Source organism: Phyllostomus hastatus, unplaced genomic scaffold (assembly GCF_019186645.2).
Source record: "Phyllostomus hastatus isolate PE091 unplaced genomic scaffold, TTU_PhHast_1.1 phas_scaffold_585, whole genome shotgun sequence".
NCBI classification, from domain to species: Eukaryota; Metazoa; Chordata; class Mammalia; order Chiroptera; family Phyllostomidae; genus Phyllostomus; species Phyllostomus hastatus.
In genome coordinates this window covers 4,497,064-4,512,503 of record NW_025334037.1, presented here as the reverse complement: position 1 = coordinate 4,512,503, position 15,440 = coordinate 4,497,064, and the positions used below count along the sequence as shown (strand labels likewise).

Here is a 15,440-nt window from a genome sequence, read left to right as displayed (position 1 = left end):
TCCTGCTGGGACTCTGTTCTGTTTACTGCTGTGTAGTCAGTGCTCTGCACATGGTAGGCATCCAATAAACTTCGCTGAATGAGTAAATGAGTAGAGTTGGAGAGTGGGAAGTGAGGACAAGATAATTATTCATGAAACAATTTTAAAAATGAGAGAATTGGCCATCTGATTAGATACAATATGATAATTTGCTAAATATGAAGCACCAATGCTTCTGAATGAATGGCTGGCAATTAAAAGGGGAGAGAGAGAAAGAACACACAAAAGGGGCCAATGTCATCAGAAGAAGCTTCTAAAGAAGTGAGAGACTCAAGGCAGGCTAAGGCAAGGAGGAGAGCCTCTCGGGTCAAGAGAGCGATGCGAACAAGGGCATACAACAGAAGAGAGAGTGTGGCACGGCGTGGCCCAGGCAGGGCAGGGACAAGCACAGTGGAACCTCAGGCTTGCCGCTCCTTCTGGGAACGGGGATGGGGTAGGGAACAGGGCTGGTGAGAGAAACAGGGTCAGACTGGAGAGCCCGGAGGGCTGGACACCGGGTGGTCAACCACATGCTGCCACATCAGGTGGGAAGAACTGAAGGAAGTAGAGGGGAGAGCGGAAAACTGCTTGGAGGATGACCTGAGTAGTCCAGGGCGGGGCGGGGGGCGGCAAGAAGAGCTTCTTCCCCCTGCTTAGATATGAGAAAGATGTCAGTGAGCAACATGTCAAGGCATTTTTTCCCCTTAAAAAGAGACAGTTTCCAGAGCATCTATCTCACAACAGATTTGATGGCAGATTCAGGTCAACTTCCCCTGCGTCCTATACTCGGAGCACCCGAGGAGAATGACAGAGGTTCAAAATGGTAGCTGGGAGGGCAGACCACGTGACTTTCCGTGCCTTCTAAATCCAAGATTAATTACGTTCAGTATAGCCTGTATTTGTTATCTTTTTATTCTTTGGGGGAAAAAAGTGGTATCTAACTTCCCTGTGCAGTATATATTTGAACATTATATAACACATTTTTATGTAACAGGTTCTTGACATAAAACAATGTTTCCCTTACCATCTAAATGTATTTGGGGAACAACAGGCATTAAATATATATTTTATATATTATATATATATTTATACACACACACACAGCAGGACTGTAAATGTCTGTCTTTGGCTGAGGAGAGGAGGAAGAAGGTGAGAGACTTTGAAAAGGTCTCTTCTCCATTGAGGAGCTCTGCAGATGGCTATGATGGGGGTTGGTGGTGGGGAGGTAATGAGTTCTGTTCAGAGGTTCATCTCACACAAGAAGCTGCCTGGGGAGGGGGAGCCACACGGTATCCAACGCTGCAGAATGCCAGGAATAAGCGAGAGAGACAGAGATGCAGAACAGCATGTGAGAATAATGCTCACAAGCCCTTGTAACTGCTACTAGAGTAATACCCAAACATGCATCCCTTGCACCCCACTGCCAAGGGCTTCGGTCCTGCTTAAAAGGAGGTACACCACATTTGTCAACAACAAGATTCGTCACCAATCACTGTGGGCCTAGCAGGCTCCTGGCGTGGGGATGGGTGCTTCACATACAGGACGTAATACAATGGTTCCTCCTAGGAGACATCTGCTACAGCAGTTAGAGAGTGCACTCGAGGCCCCACACACAAATCCTGCCCCATGCCACACTAGCTGAGTGACCTGGAGCAGTTTATGAAACCACTCACTGTGGGTAAGTGAGGATAATCATCACACCTACCTCATAGGGCTGTTATGAGGGTTAAACAAGTTAATAAACATAAGATGACTAATTAGAGAGTGTTTTTCTTATTTTGCAAATGAGGTAAATCAGACTAAAAAAAAAAACTGATTTGCCTAGGTCACATATTTCAAACTAGTGGTTGGCAGCTAGAAGCAGTTAGTTCTATAAGATTTCTCTTGACTTTTAAAAACATGTAAATGTTTTACTCAGTATATGTACAAAATCCAATGGGTAGAGTATTAACCAGAATATCGAATTAGGCAGACCATCCAACCCCTTCTTTAACTAGGCTGGATAAATAAGAATTTATACTACTTAAAAGAACAGCATATACTAACATAAAAATCATTTGCCATCAAATGTCAGCGCTCAACATTCCCCTGAAATAAAGATGACTAAAGCTTATCCAATTCCATCTCCCCAGATGTTAAGTTCCTAACCCAAACCGCCCTTCCATGCAGACCTGTATACTTGTGACCACATCCACTCGAGCCTCTATTGCATTCCTCAGCCCATGCCCCCACCTCTCTGCAGGCATAGCCACCTTCCCTCTACCTGCTTAGTTCCTGAGCCACTAGCCCACCCTATCCCCTCCTCCAGACAGTTCATTGGACTAGCAGATCCTAAAGCTCCCTGCGCCTATCATTTTGAGAAACCACGATGAGCTCCCCCAAAGTGCTTGCCCTGATCATGCTGTTGAGATATTCCCAGAGAATGCATCAGTGCCTAAGAGAATTAGGTAGATCAAGGGCTGGAGCAAACTGCTGCCAAGCATGAGGAGTAAGAAAAGCACAATGAGGCAATAGCCCCTTGGAGAACCAAGCATTTGAGCTGGGTCTTAAAGCGGTGTAGGATTTGGTCATGAGAAGGTCAGGGCATGGGATGGGCCAAGGGCTGGTCCAGGGAATGGACAGTCCTTCAGTTTGGACAGTTCTGTGTACACAGCAAAGCCTGGTCTATAGGCGGGCTGGATATGGAGAGGCGAGAAAGAGCAGCAATGCAGACAGCTAACATTCATGGAGTGCTTACTATGTGCCATGAATAGCTTAATGTATTTTTAATGTTTTAACTCATATAATCCACACTGTAACTCTTAGAGATAAGGACTACAGGGATCCCAGTTTTATACATGAGGACACCAAGACAGAAAACAAAGCAACTTGACCACAAGTCATAAACCTTGTAAGAAACAGGATATAAAATCTGGCTCCAAAGTCTGCGCTCTTAACCACCTAACCAAACTGCCACTCAGGACAGCTTGGCTGTGAATGGGTATGGGCAGCAGGGTATTAGGAGGATGATGGTGCTTGCAAACAGTTTGCAATCTGTAACTCCAAGGCCACAAATGCTGGCTACAGGCTGCTGTCAGTGTATACAGTGAACCTGTTTGCAGCTGAAGCAAGAGAGACTGATCAGATCAGGACTAAAAAGGGGATTCTGGGCAAGGGGGATAATGTGAAGAGTGGAGGCCAGGACAGACACCTACCTCTAGGGTATGCAGGAAGAGAACCAAAAAAGCATCATGACCCAAAGGTAAAGGAAGGAAGGGATTTCAAGGAGGGAAAGAAAGGCAGGGTAATAACTGCAAAAGAGCCAAGAACAATCATGTTGGACTAAGAACAGGCCCCCGAAACTCAGGGTTTAAAGTTTTTAGAGATCTTTGAAAAGAACTATAGAGAAGGGTGGTAGAGAAAGAAGCCAGAGGCCAGGAGCTAAGGATAGAGCAGATGAGGGAATGGGTATGGTGAATGTTCACGGCCTGTGAGAGGTTGCTGGGCAGGGAGGAGAGTGAGGGACATACAGACTCAGGGGACCAAGTGTAGACATGTGAAAGGAGGCCTGTAACAGATCTGTTTCTCCACCCTCCATCCTTCCTCTCCTAAATCAAGACAGAGGTTTTACTGGGTTTGGTGATGAGGCTGAAGAAAAAAACAGCATGAAGGATATTCCGGTGAGAGGACTCTGGTAGCAGTGGGAGGGAGTGGCAGCAGGCACTGAGGGAGGGCTTCCTAGTGCCAGGGATTTTACATGCATCATCTCCCTTGCTCCCCTGATCCTCATACAGATTCCATGAGGCCGGCACTGTCATTACACCACAGAAAAGGAGGCCACAACCAGAGGAGCCAAGCACTTTCCAAGGCCACACAGCCGAAGCCCAAGTTCTAAGTACTGCTACTGAGCTCCACACGTCCACCCAAAGTGAGGGTCCAAGAAGAAGGAACAGAGGAAAAATTCACTTGCTTTTTCTGTACTAGGAGGAGACATGGGGAGAAAAAGACAGGACATTATGGGAAGAAAGGAAGAGATACTGAAGGAGCTTAAGTCAGACAGAGCAGGTCAGGGAGAGAGAGAGAGAGGGTGGGCGGGGAGAGAGGGAGAGAGAGCAAGCAGGTATACATGGGGTGGGGGGATTTGGGGTAAGTCTGAGTATTGTAATAAAATGGCAATGTGGAGAGAAAGAACTATAGAGAAGGGCAATACGCCTGCATTTCTGGGCTCCTAACTAAACTTTAAGGTTTGTAAAGGATTTTTTTTTTTTTACTTCCCTGCAAGTGTTTACCATGACACTAACTAAGATCACTGTCTATAATTGTATCATTGGAAGGGGCAATGTTTCTTTAATATTGACTTTCTTCCACCACAGTGAAAGCTGATGATGGAAATGACAAATGAAAGTGAGCTCGGAGAAGGAAGGCAACCGTTACACGTTCTTACAGAGTTGTGTGAACACAGCCAAGTCTTTCTACAATACTTGTCCATCATTTAGTATATCAATTAGGCAGAGGTTGTTGGTGTAGAGGGATAAATCTGAAAGCACAGCCACTTCCTTATCCTCCCTGTGGTAGGCAATCCTCTTTTGCAAATAGCAGAAAAACTCCTAAGAAGTCATCATTTTATAAATCATTTGAAATGGAGTCTTTAAAACACCATCTGTTGATCTGTTTAAGCTCTATGAAAACAGGATTTCAGCTCACATATTCTGGAGGTTCCAGCAGGTAAAATATCAAACTGAATTCAAATGTATTAAACATTTAGGGATACACAGAACTTTAGAGCAGAAGGAATCTTTGAGATCAACCTAATTTAACTACCTTACTTTCCATCTGAGGCTAATAGAAACCGGAAAGGTTCAGCAACTTGTCCCAAGCGGCATAGCCGTGAAAGCCCAAGTCTGGGTTGGGACCACAATGTTTTAACTCTCAGGCTAGTGCTCTTCCACCACACTGGTCCTTTCCTCTCTCCTTCATTTTAAATTTTTTGGGTTGGAATAATGTGCATATTTAACGATGATTTTAACTTATTGTCATTATTCACTGGCTACATTTACAATCAAAACCAAAATGTCTCTATAGAGCCAGCTTCAGGTGATACAATTTCAAATCATGCCCAGGAAATTTTAGAGCCTTCTAAATATGTTTGTTCAACAAATTGCTTTAGAGACTTATCAATAAAGTGAACTCAGTAACAGAGCATGGACTGAAACATTCAATTTTGTGTTTTAAAAAATATTTTTGGAATCTCATTGATATGGAAATCAAATTTAACAGCAATGATTTCTTTTTTCCTGCAAGCATAGAGAGCATGGGATTATTCAAAACTGTTCAGGAGCAGCAATGATTATTTTAAGCTCATGATTCAACCAGTACATTAATTAAGAACTCCACCAACCCAAATTGACAGATCCTGATATCAATGGGACCAGAAAAATTAAAATAATAGTTGTCATATAAAAATAGATTAAAAAGGGGAACAGCAGCAAATGTCAGAAGGGCAAATGACAAGCAAGTGTTGGGGCAAATGAGATGCATTTGATCAGCAGTTTTTCTGGATTTTTTTTTTAAAGAAGACCTTGGAAATACAGGTACAGTCAAGAAATGCTTCGTAAATAGCGAATCGTTTTTCTGGAAGTTGGGTGATAAAACTTGGCTAATAATTCCTTGCTTGGGAGTAACTAAGCAGAGAGAAGAAACCGCAAGCGCCAAAATGACAAAACAACGCTATATGCCCGGGAAGAAGCCTATCCGGTGAGGGAGGGGAAAGGGGACAAGGAATGTGGTGTTCGGGGTGTCAGCCTGGTCCCCCCGCCGGCCAGGATGAACTTGACAACAGATGCCCAAAGCCGATGTAGCCCTTCCTTCTCCTGCGGCAGCCCTTTGGCACCTGCGTGAGCCCTGCAGCCGCCTCTCGCGACCCCTCGGCGTGGTTGACTCGTGCCCTACAAGGTCGGCATTAATTTCTATTATACTTCTTCCTCCGAGCAAACGAAAGCTCTTTTGGCTGTCAACGCCCGGCAATCACGAGCGGGAACCTTTTTTCTTCTCTGACATCTGTCAAACCTGGTGCTAGAGCTAGCCTCTCTGCGCCCTCCGCAGCGCTCCAGAGCTCCAGGACCCGCGGCGGGCCCACACCTGGACGCCGGGCGACATCCCGCGCTGTGAGGCACTAGCTCGCATACCCACGGGAGCTACCCCCGGGGCTATCCAGTACCCAGACGGCGCAGGCCGTACGAAAGTTCGCAGGCTGGGGTCGGCCCCATCTTGGGTCCAGATCAGCCGGGTGCAGAGCCTGACCCCAAAATAAAGCCGAAGGGGCGGGCAGGCTCGGACTCCCTAAGCCCGACGGAGACGCCCTCCCCGCCCCCACCCAGCCCTGCAGACTCCCGAAAGGGAAGTGAAGGAAAGGAGGAGGAAGGGCAGAAGCGGCATCGCTCGCCCAACGCCCTTGGCGGTGCGGCCATCAAGGATAGTCCCCTCCGGGGTCCCAGCAGCTCCCCATGATACATCCTAGGACTCGCCCTCAGCCGGTCATTCCTCCCAAAAGGCGGAGCTGTCCCTTTAAGAGGCAGCTGGTTGCTCCCTACCCCCGTCAGGTAGCGATGCCCGCGGAGGGGAGATAGGTACTTTCTTGGTCCCTTTAGGAGCGCCTGCGGCACCTCTTCCCTCCCTACCCGGCAGCGCCAGCCCCCGTGAGGGAAGATGGGGATGGACAAGCGCGGCGCCTTTAAGGGGCGCAGCCTCCCTACAGCCCGGGTGGGGGCAGGGAGCGGGCACTGGCCCTTTAAGGCCGGCAGCGGGCACGTCGGGCAGGGTTCCCTGGCGGCCGGGCTGCGACCCGGACGGCGGCGGGGTCGCCATGCCTGCCAAGGTGCTAACAGCCCCCGACGGGGTGCTCGGAGCCGTGCGGCTGACCGCCGCCAGCCCGACACTCACCGTGGCTCGCCGAGAGCGCCCGCGCCCGCGCCCCCACTCCGATCCCGCGGCGGCGGCGGCGGTGAGTCCGGCGCGGGTAAACAGGCACCTCCGTCCCTGACCTACTTTCTGCCTTCCCTAAATGTCGCACCACTAACCTACTTTCCGACCAATCCGCTCCCCGCCGGCCCAGGCCCGGCCCCCCGCCCACCAATCGCTTTGCCCAACCCCCTTTTCCCGCCCACCAATGGAGGAGCCGCGGAGCCCGGATACCTGCCTCTACCCGCTAGCCAATCCAAGAGCCCGAAGGAAGCTGAACTTGGTCGTAGCTCCCGGCCAATCCACGCGCTGCTTGGCGCCCTGCTGGCCAGTTGTGTGGCTGCTGGAGAGACTGCTAGCCAATGGCGAGGCGACGAGGGCCGTTTACCTGCTACTTTCCCGCCACCAATCGCTTGGTACACAGAGGCGCACGCCCCGAGCCGAGGACCAATCTGAGCACTTTCCCTGGATTTCCTCGCTTCTGCCCTCTTTCCCCTCAGGTCTCCCGCTCTCTGTGGCCACTGCGGGTGCAGACTCTGTGCTTCTTGCCGTCGCCTGGGATGTTCCTCTTCCCTGGATCCGTGGCTTGCGTCGGGCTCACCACTCTCACCTCTCCTTCTTCCTCTTCTTCACTCGGGGCATCCTGACTAAAAGCAGCATTTTTTCATCCTCTTCCCTCCAAGTCCATCTAGGAAATCAATTTTAGGAACAGGAGGACCTAAAACGCCTTGTTTTGCCAAAGTCCAAACGACAGAGCGAATATTTATTATTTCTAGAAGGCTTGTGCATGCAAGTGTTCTTTTCGTTACTCTGACCTCCAAGCGTCCGGTTGGAGCTGTCGTCTCATTCAAAAAGAAAACTGAAACCTGGAGCGATTCCATGGCGTTTTCTTCCAGTAGCTGGGTTTTGACCACCTACTGTGTGGCAGACACCATCCCAGCAGCCCTGGTCTCTACCGCAAACAGCTGTCCCCGGAGTGAGACAGAAGGAAACAAATAGTTACAGAAAATAAACATTTTATAATTGTATCTGCACTTCAAGCATTTAGCAGAGGGCCTTTGGCACAAAGAACTTCCAACCCTTCCAGATGTTAAACTCCGTGAATACCAGGACAGTCTCTTTTTTTATACTCACCCATACCCCTTTAGCAGGGTCTGTTTAAACCCAACAGGGTTGAGATGGAGGGATGGGGGCAGGGGTCTGGCATAAATATTTGTTGAATGGATAGTGAAGAAACAGAACTAAATCACTGCACTCATTTCTGCGACCCAGACTAGCCCTTCTGACTTCAGAATTCTATCCTTATTCCTTTAAACAGACACTGAATTCTAATCACTGTAAAACTGTTGCCCATTTCCAGCTCATGGCCAGGCACAGAGTTGTTGCCCAATAGTGCTTGTGACCTGAGGATTGACTGTTTTCAAGGTCAACCAACTTCATTGGTAGCTTATTTCTTTTCCTAAGTTTACATGCAAGTAGAATCATACTGCTGTTTACTTTGTCTCTGCTCTGATTTGAAGAGGAGACTACTCTGGGTAAGTGGGATTTTAGCAATGCACTTTTTGAGATATTGCAGACAAGATGGAGAAATATGAGCCTGGATTCTAGTATAATTAATTGGACAAATAACATTAAGTAACCATAACCAAAAATGCTGATTAGTGAGTCCATGTTGACCAGAAGAAAGGGTGGAGAGAATCAGCATTCGTGCAGCATCTACTCTGTGCTAAATGTGTTCCCTGAATCTTCTCCCTTAATCCTCAAGGCCCCATTTCACAGATGAAGAAACTGAAACCAAGTTTAGCCAGCTGGCTCAACGTCACACAGTACGTGGCAGAAGCATAATTCAAACCAGGTTTATTTGACTTCAGAACCTTCATACCACACCAGGTACCATCAAGATGGCATAAGGCTCTCTCCAGGGCCCAGATGTCAGGACTTGTATTAGTTTTCTGAATGAAACCCTGGAGAATTTGCATCACATTTCCAAATGATACAAAGCCAGGAGGGGAAGAGACACCATTACACAATGCAAGCCAAATGCAATGTCGTAGCAATGAACTGACTCTAACAGGGGTACATGTGAGGGTTCCCACACTGGGAAACCAACTGCTGAAAGGCAGGCTGGGTGCAGAGGTATTTTAATGTAAGAGCAAGACTAAAATGGATCTTAGGTGACAGACAATTCAATCTGAGTCCTCAGCGAAATGTGGCTGCCAACATGAACAAAGGCTGTCTTAGCCTGTGTTGATACAGTGGAATATGACGCAAGATGGGTGTTACAGTGCTGCCCAGTGCTGGTCATTATGCATGTGGAATATTGTCTCCAATTAGGGTTTGGCAAGCAAAAACTTTCTGCATGTACAGAGAGAGGGATGTAAAGAGACTGGGAACTCTGTATGTCATATGAGGAAAGATGAAAGGAAGCAGAAGCTTTTGCCCCTGGGGGTACAAGGTAACTGTCTTTACATATTTGAGGAACTGTCAAATAGAAGCTAGACTTATTCTTTAGGGTCCTGAAGGGGTTTAAAGGGGACCTGTGGGTAGAAACCCTAGCATGAATAAATATGAAGAATTTTCTAACAACTAGAGTCTCCTCTGCCTTAATAAGTTAGGTTTCTTGTCACAGAAAGTGTCCAGGTGAGAACTGAATGACCACATGGCAGGAGTGGGGCTGGAATAGGTGTCTGTTTAAGCCTTTGCCCCCCTGAGATGATGTGGTTCTATCCTCATGCCTTGGTTTCCTCTTTTCCTGTCCTCACAATAACCCTGTGACCTCAGTGGTCACACTGCTATTTCTGCTCATGTGCACCTGTTCTTCTACATGTAAATGATACTTTCTCTTGTAGTTCTCGCTATTAAAAATCCCCAAAATTTTCATCTTCCATTGATACCTAATACCCCTTTATGTCTGCCTTCCAGAATATTAAAGTTTTAATTCTCCAGACACTGTTAAAGGTCATAATATTGTCCTCAATGTAAAATTCATTGGGTATGAATATAATCACATGGACAAAGTGAAGGGAAAAGGGAACATGCATTGAGCACACACTGTGTGTCAGCTTTAAGTATATTATCTAATATAATCTTCACATGAACCCGGCAAACGGTGTGCTTGCTCTCCACACTTGCTAGCTGAAATGACCTTTATCAACTAATTTAACCTCTTTGTATCTGAGTTTACTCATATGTAATGTGAGAATATTCTAGTATCTACCTCACAGCACTGTTGTGAGAATTAAATGAAATAATAGAAAGCCCTTATCACAGTGCCTGGCACACAGTAAAGATTCAATATATATTAAACTAACAATGATAGAAAATATCATTGTTATTTTACTGTACCATGTTAAAGAGAAAGTTAGTGAGTAAAAGTAGTGTAATCCACAGTAATTCCCCAAACTCTGATTCAATGGTTAGGTCCATTATTAGAATTAACTGAGTAGTTTTCTAAATTACAGATTCCTGAGTCTCATTCTGGAAGATTCGGATTCCATATCCATGGATCTGAGACGCAGTCAGATTTGGGAACTTCTGGTCTAATGGGATGAGCACAGGCTCTGAGGTCTGACAGACCTGAGGCCAGTGGAGAAGCCCACGGTAGGGCCAGGGAGTTCTGCAGTTGTACTGTCTTTGGAAGGAAGGTGGGAAGTCCTGAGATTGATGTGTTCAAGTCCTTTTGGAAAACCAAGATGAAATGTGTCACTATAAATAAAAACAGCAATATTTACTGCAGGTCTACAGTGTGTCAAGCACTGTTCTAAGAGTTTTATATGCATCACCACATTCAATTCTCCCAAACCCCTATAAGATAGGAATTCCAATTGTTCCTATTTTACAGACAGGAAAGTGAAAGCACAGAAAGGTCCTGAGGCCTCAGGCTGCTTAAGTAGTCTGACCCCAGAGCTCACATTCTTACCTACTTCAGTGAATTGCCTCATCCTTTGGAAAGTTCCTCTGGAAAACAAAGAAACTTAATAATTTAGAGACATACAGGGTGGGGCAAAAGTAGGTTTACAGTTGTGAGAGTATGCAAAACACATTTTACTCTTGTATTATTATTTATTAATTATTGTACTATTTTTCACATGAACAACTATAAACCTACTTTCACCCCACCTTTGTAGATTCAGGAATCATCAATTCAAAGGCGGTGAGAGTGTTACTTTTTAAATTCTCCAATTGATTAGGGTTTCATGTGGGGAAAAGGAAAATACCCAGGACTGTGTTTCAAAAATAGGGGTGTTGCCTCACATTTAGGGGATGTAAGAAACAAGAGCCTCTTCAACTGACTTAAATGCACAGGGAGAGATTTATCGAGAGGAGATGAGGGTATCTCATGGAACCCTAGAGTGAGAAGCCCAGCAAGTCCTCACGAAGGACTGCGAAAACTGAGGCACCCTTAGGTGTGAAGCAGTTCTCACCTCCTCCCCTCTCTGTGGTCATGTAGCCCCTGGACTCGTCCTTCTTCTGTCTGTCTGCTTTCTGATTCTCTTTTTCGGTAGCTCTTGGCCCTTTGTCCCATCTGTACATGGGCCTTCATGAATGATCTCAACTGCCAAGAGGAAGAGGGAAAGGGAAAGGGAGGAAGAAGGGAGGGGAGAGGAGGGGAGGGGAGCAAAGTGGAGGGAAGGGGAGGAGAGGGGAGGTTCAGACAGGTAATTCTCGAAGTGGAGGGCATGGGCTGAGCAAGGTTTCCTAAAGGTACTTAATGAAATGAAAGAAGAATCAGATCAGAAGAAAACACAGAGTGATAAGAGCCAAAGGAAGAGAGGCAAGAAGTGAAAAGTGAGATTTGGAAGAAAGTCTCAACGGATAGGTTTGGAGCAAGATAAAGGAAACTTACACTTAAGAAAAAGTTTTGGTAAGCACAAAAGAGATTCCACTGTAAGGAAGCTGTTTTACTGAAACTGCTTTTAGAGCCAGAAGACCTGCCTGAGGATGTAGGGGAAGTCGGGGACAGGAACAAGTGAAGATGACAAGGTGCCAGAAAGTACAGGTCACTTTTCATAGGCATTTGTTGCTTAAGGGAAAATTAGAAAATGAACCACAACTATCTCTTAGTAGTGAACCCAGTTGAAAGTAGTTTATGTTTATATGGGTATGCATAGTTTGATTTTTTAAAAATCAAGGTTGACGTGTCTGTGCATGTAAAAATGGGAATTAAAAAAAATCAGGCATTGATGGGTTAACCAGTGTTTATAACTCTTTCATCTGCTTTTAAAAAGACCTTCCTTGGCTCTTTTTTTTTAAATGGGATGGTCATAGCAGCTCAGAATGGGATAGTAATACCTCACTTGGAATGTGTCCTGGACCATGTAATTAAGCTTTCGACTAGATCTTGTTTGCAGACATGGCCAAGATTCCAGAGATCTTGATGCTCAAATGTCAAAGGGGCTTTTCCATTTGGCTGAGGGGTGTTTGCTAGAGGGAGCTAAAGCACCAGTGACCACATCATTTCTCAACAGAAGCTCTGAAGAACAAAATGACACTGTCTGTGAAACTGGCACGATCTGCCCTGCTTCGCTAGAATGAGCAGCACTAAAATTTACTCTTTGGATCCTATTTTTTTTTAGGGGAAGAATTCATTCTAGTTGGTAAAGAAAAGAGATGTTAAGTAAAGCCATTTTAGAAATGCGTTAAGTAAAAAAGTTACAATGTATTCTTGAAAAAGAAAAGAGGGGATATATGGGTGGGGTGGGGTACGGTAGGCGCCGGTAGGATTTGACCTAACACATTATCAAAGCAACTACAAAACTGTGGTAATTCAAATAGTCTGGTATTGGTTTAGAAACAGAGCAATAGATGAATGAAAAGGAATAGTATCCAGAGACAGACCCAAAGAACATAAACATCGAGTATAATATAAAGATGAATTTTAAATTCTTGGGGAAAAGATGGATTTTTCAATAAATGCTATTAAAACAGCTAGTTAGCCATTTGGAAACATATAAAACTTGCTCTCTACCCAAATCCTTACACTAAAAGATAACCTACTATTATTCATGATTTAAATGTAAAGAGTAAAATCTGTAAAAACACTAGAGAAAATGGAAGTATGGGTAAGATTTTTATAAACTTGAAGGCTTTTCTAGGCATAACACAAGTTTTAGAGACATAAAACTAAGTGAATCACACACACATACAAACCATGAAGAAAGAAAGGGCCAGCCAGCACAGAGGCCCACATCAAATGCACCACGCACATTGTAGTCAAAAGGTCAGAAGCTGGGTAGTGAGTGAGATGTCAGTGATGCTTCTTAGTGGCGTTACTTAAACCTGTCCTTTGCAGTAGAAGAATTACTCATTGTAAAGCATCACTCCTTGTGAAATTGTTTTATTTTGTCGGCCCTCTCTTTCTTTCCTTTCTTTCTTCTTTAGTTTTTTGTTTGTTTTTTTTTAAATAAAACTGGCCCTGGCTAGCATAGCTCAGTGGATTGAACTCAGGCTGCGAACGAAAGTGTTGCAGGTTCGATTCCCAGTCAGGGTACATGCCTGGGTTGCAGGCCATGACCCCCAGCAACCGCACATTGATGTTTCTCTCTCTCTATCTCCCTCCCTTCCCTCTCTAAAAATAAATAAAATAAAATCTTAAAATAAACAAACAAAAAGCCAAAACAAAACAAAACAAAAAAGCTGAATACTCCCCAAACACTATCCCAGGCAAGAAAGCCTATTCGAATCCTCTGTAGCAACTCTGGGTCCTTTACTCACATAAAAGCTACTGATTCACAGCCTACCTAAGGGAGACTCTCATCTTGCTCTGGATATGTGTGTATTATAAGAATGATTCCTACTCAAATCCCTCCTTTCTCTTTGCAATTTAGAAACAAAGACAAGAACATCTGTTGCTTCTATTCAGATTACAAAACCAATACATTTGTGACAAAAAATTTGGAAAACACAAACATGAAGAAGAAAATAAAAATAATCTGTAATCTTATTAAGCAGATAGAACCCCTGTAAAATATTGATGCATTTTATTTCTCAAGATTTCTTTATAATTATATTATATTGTGGCCTATTTTTTATCACACTAGAATTTTGTTTGACATCTTGCTCTTTAAAATTAATTTATTTTGGCCCTGGCTGGTGTAGCTTAGTGGATTGAGCACCGGCCTGTGAAACAAAGGGTCACTAGTTCAATTCCCAGTCAGTGTACATGCTTGGGTTGCAGGGTCAGGTCCCCAGTAGGGGGCATGTGAGGGACAACCACACATTGATGTTTCTCTTCCTCTCTTTCTCCTTCCCTTCCCCCCAAACAAACAAACAAATAAAATTAATTTATTTTGAACATTCTCTCATGCCATTAAGACTTTTTCTACAGCACAATGTCTAAATGATACAGCATATTCCATTGTATGAAGGAACCATATACCATTATGCAAAACCCTCAGATCGTTTCTAATTTTTCTTTATTATGAACAGTTTTGAGTAGAGCATAGGGTTATGGGATGGGCCCACATGGTTTTCCTGCCCTACATTATTACCATACTGGGTTTCCAAGAATCCACTGGTATAGACAAAGAATAAAACTTACACATCTTCTAAGATTTTTGTGTTTTCTCCTCCTGTTACTGCTTCTCTATCATAAATTGTATGTTAAAGACACAAGAAAATTTATATGCTGTCCTGTTAAAAACAAAACTGAAAACGATGATAGGTGGATGACTGTCTTTGGAAATTTTATTACTCCAATTCTGTGTTCCAAAGAGCACTTCAGCTATCAAAAGGATTGACTGACAATAAAATGACTGTAAATAAAGATATCCAAAGCTTGAGTACAAGTCATTTAGTTTTGGTCGTATTGTCATTACTTTTTGCCCCCCACGGTGTCTTTTCCTTTATTTATCTACTGCTAAATCGTTTCTTTGTGCATTTGTACTTCTGCCAGAGAGAGGCAAGGAAATAGGATCCAATGATGTTGCTTTTTAGCCATCAGGAGATTGGATAGGTGACAAAGTTGAAAGTCATCAGTAAAATAAGGTTGTACAGTGACCTGTCTGCTTGTAAATTTCCCTCTCTCAGTGCCTTTGTCCACATTAATCTGGCTCACACCTGCTTCTCTGCTTAAAGGTCACTTCCTCAGGGAAGCCTTCCCTGACCTCCCAGCCATAAAAAGCACCCTGCACTTCCTCTGTAAAAGCACTATCACCCTTGTAATTTCTTGTCTTCCCATAAACCATGCCTGTATGGCTCACTCACGTCTCCCATAGCTATTAAACTAGTAGCACATTAACAAAAACAAATATCGTTTGAATCATGAATAAAAAACACTGAAGAGGTGAAAGTGAGCTGGACTTCTTCCACAGATACACACAAAACAATTCCTTTCATAGAAGAATGTAGGAATCACTCCTGTTATTAACCCCTATCAGAGAAAACTCCCCAGACCAGCCTCCCTAAAATGGCAGCCTCTGCATTTCACCCCACCCCTGTCAATCTTGACTCCTTCACCCTTCTTGAGTTTTCTTCATAACACTTAC

At 44.6% G+C, this 15,440-nt stretch overlaps 1 protein-coding gene across 3 annotated transcripts in view; it reads right to left on the bottom strand.

Annotated features, from left to right (window-relative positions):
- ARNTL (aryl hydrocarbon receptor nuclear translocator like) overlaps window positions 1-7,059 on the bottom strand; it is a 109,107-nt gene extending 102,048 nt beyond the window's left edge. For all 3 annotated transcript variants that reach the window (XM_045825789.1, XM_045825793.1, XM_045825792.1), the window contains exon 1: window positions 6,937-7,059. The gene's annotated coding sequence lies outside the window, so the exon portion shown is untranslated. The remainder of the gene's footprint in view (window positions 1-6,936) is intronic.
- Between the last annotated feature and the right edge of the window lie 8,381 nt (window positions 7,060-15,440).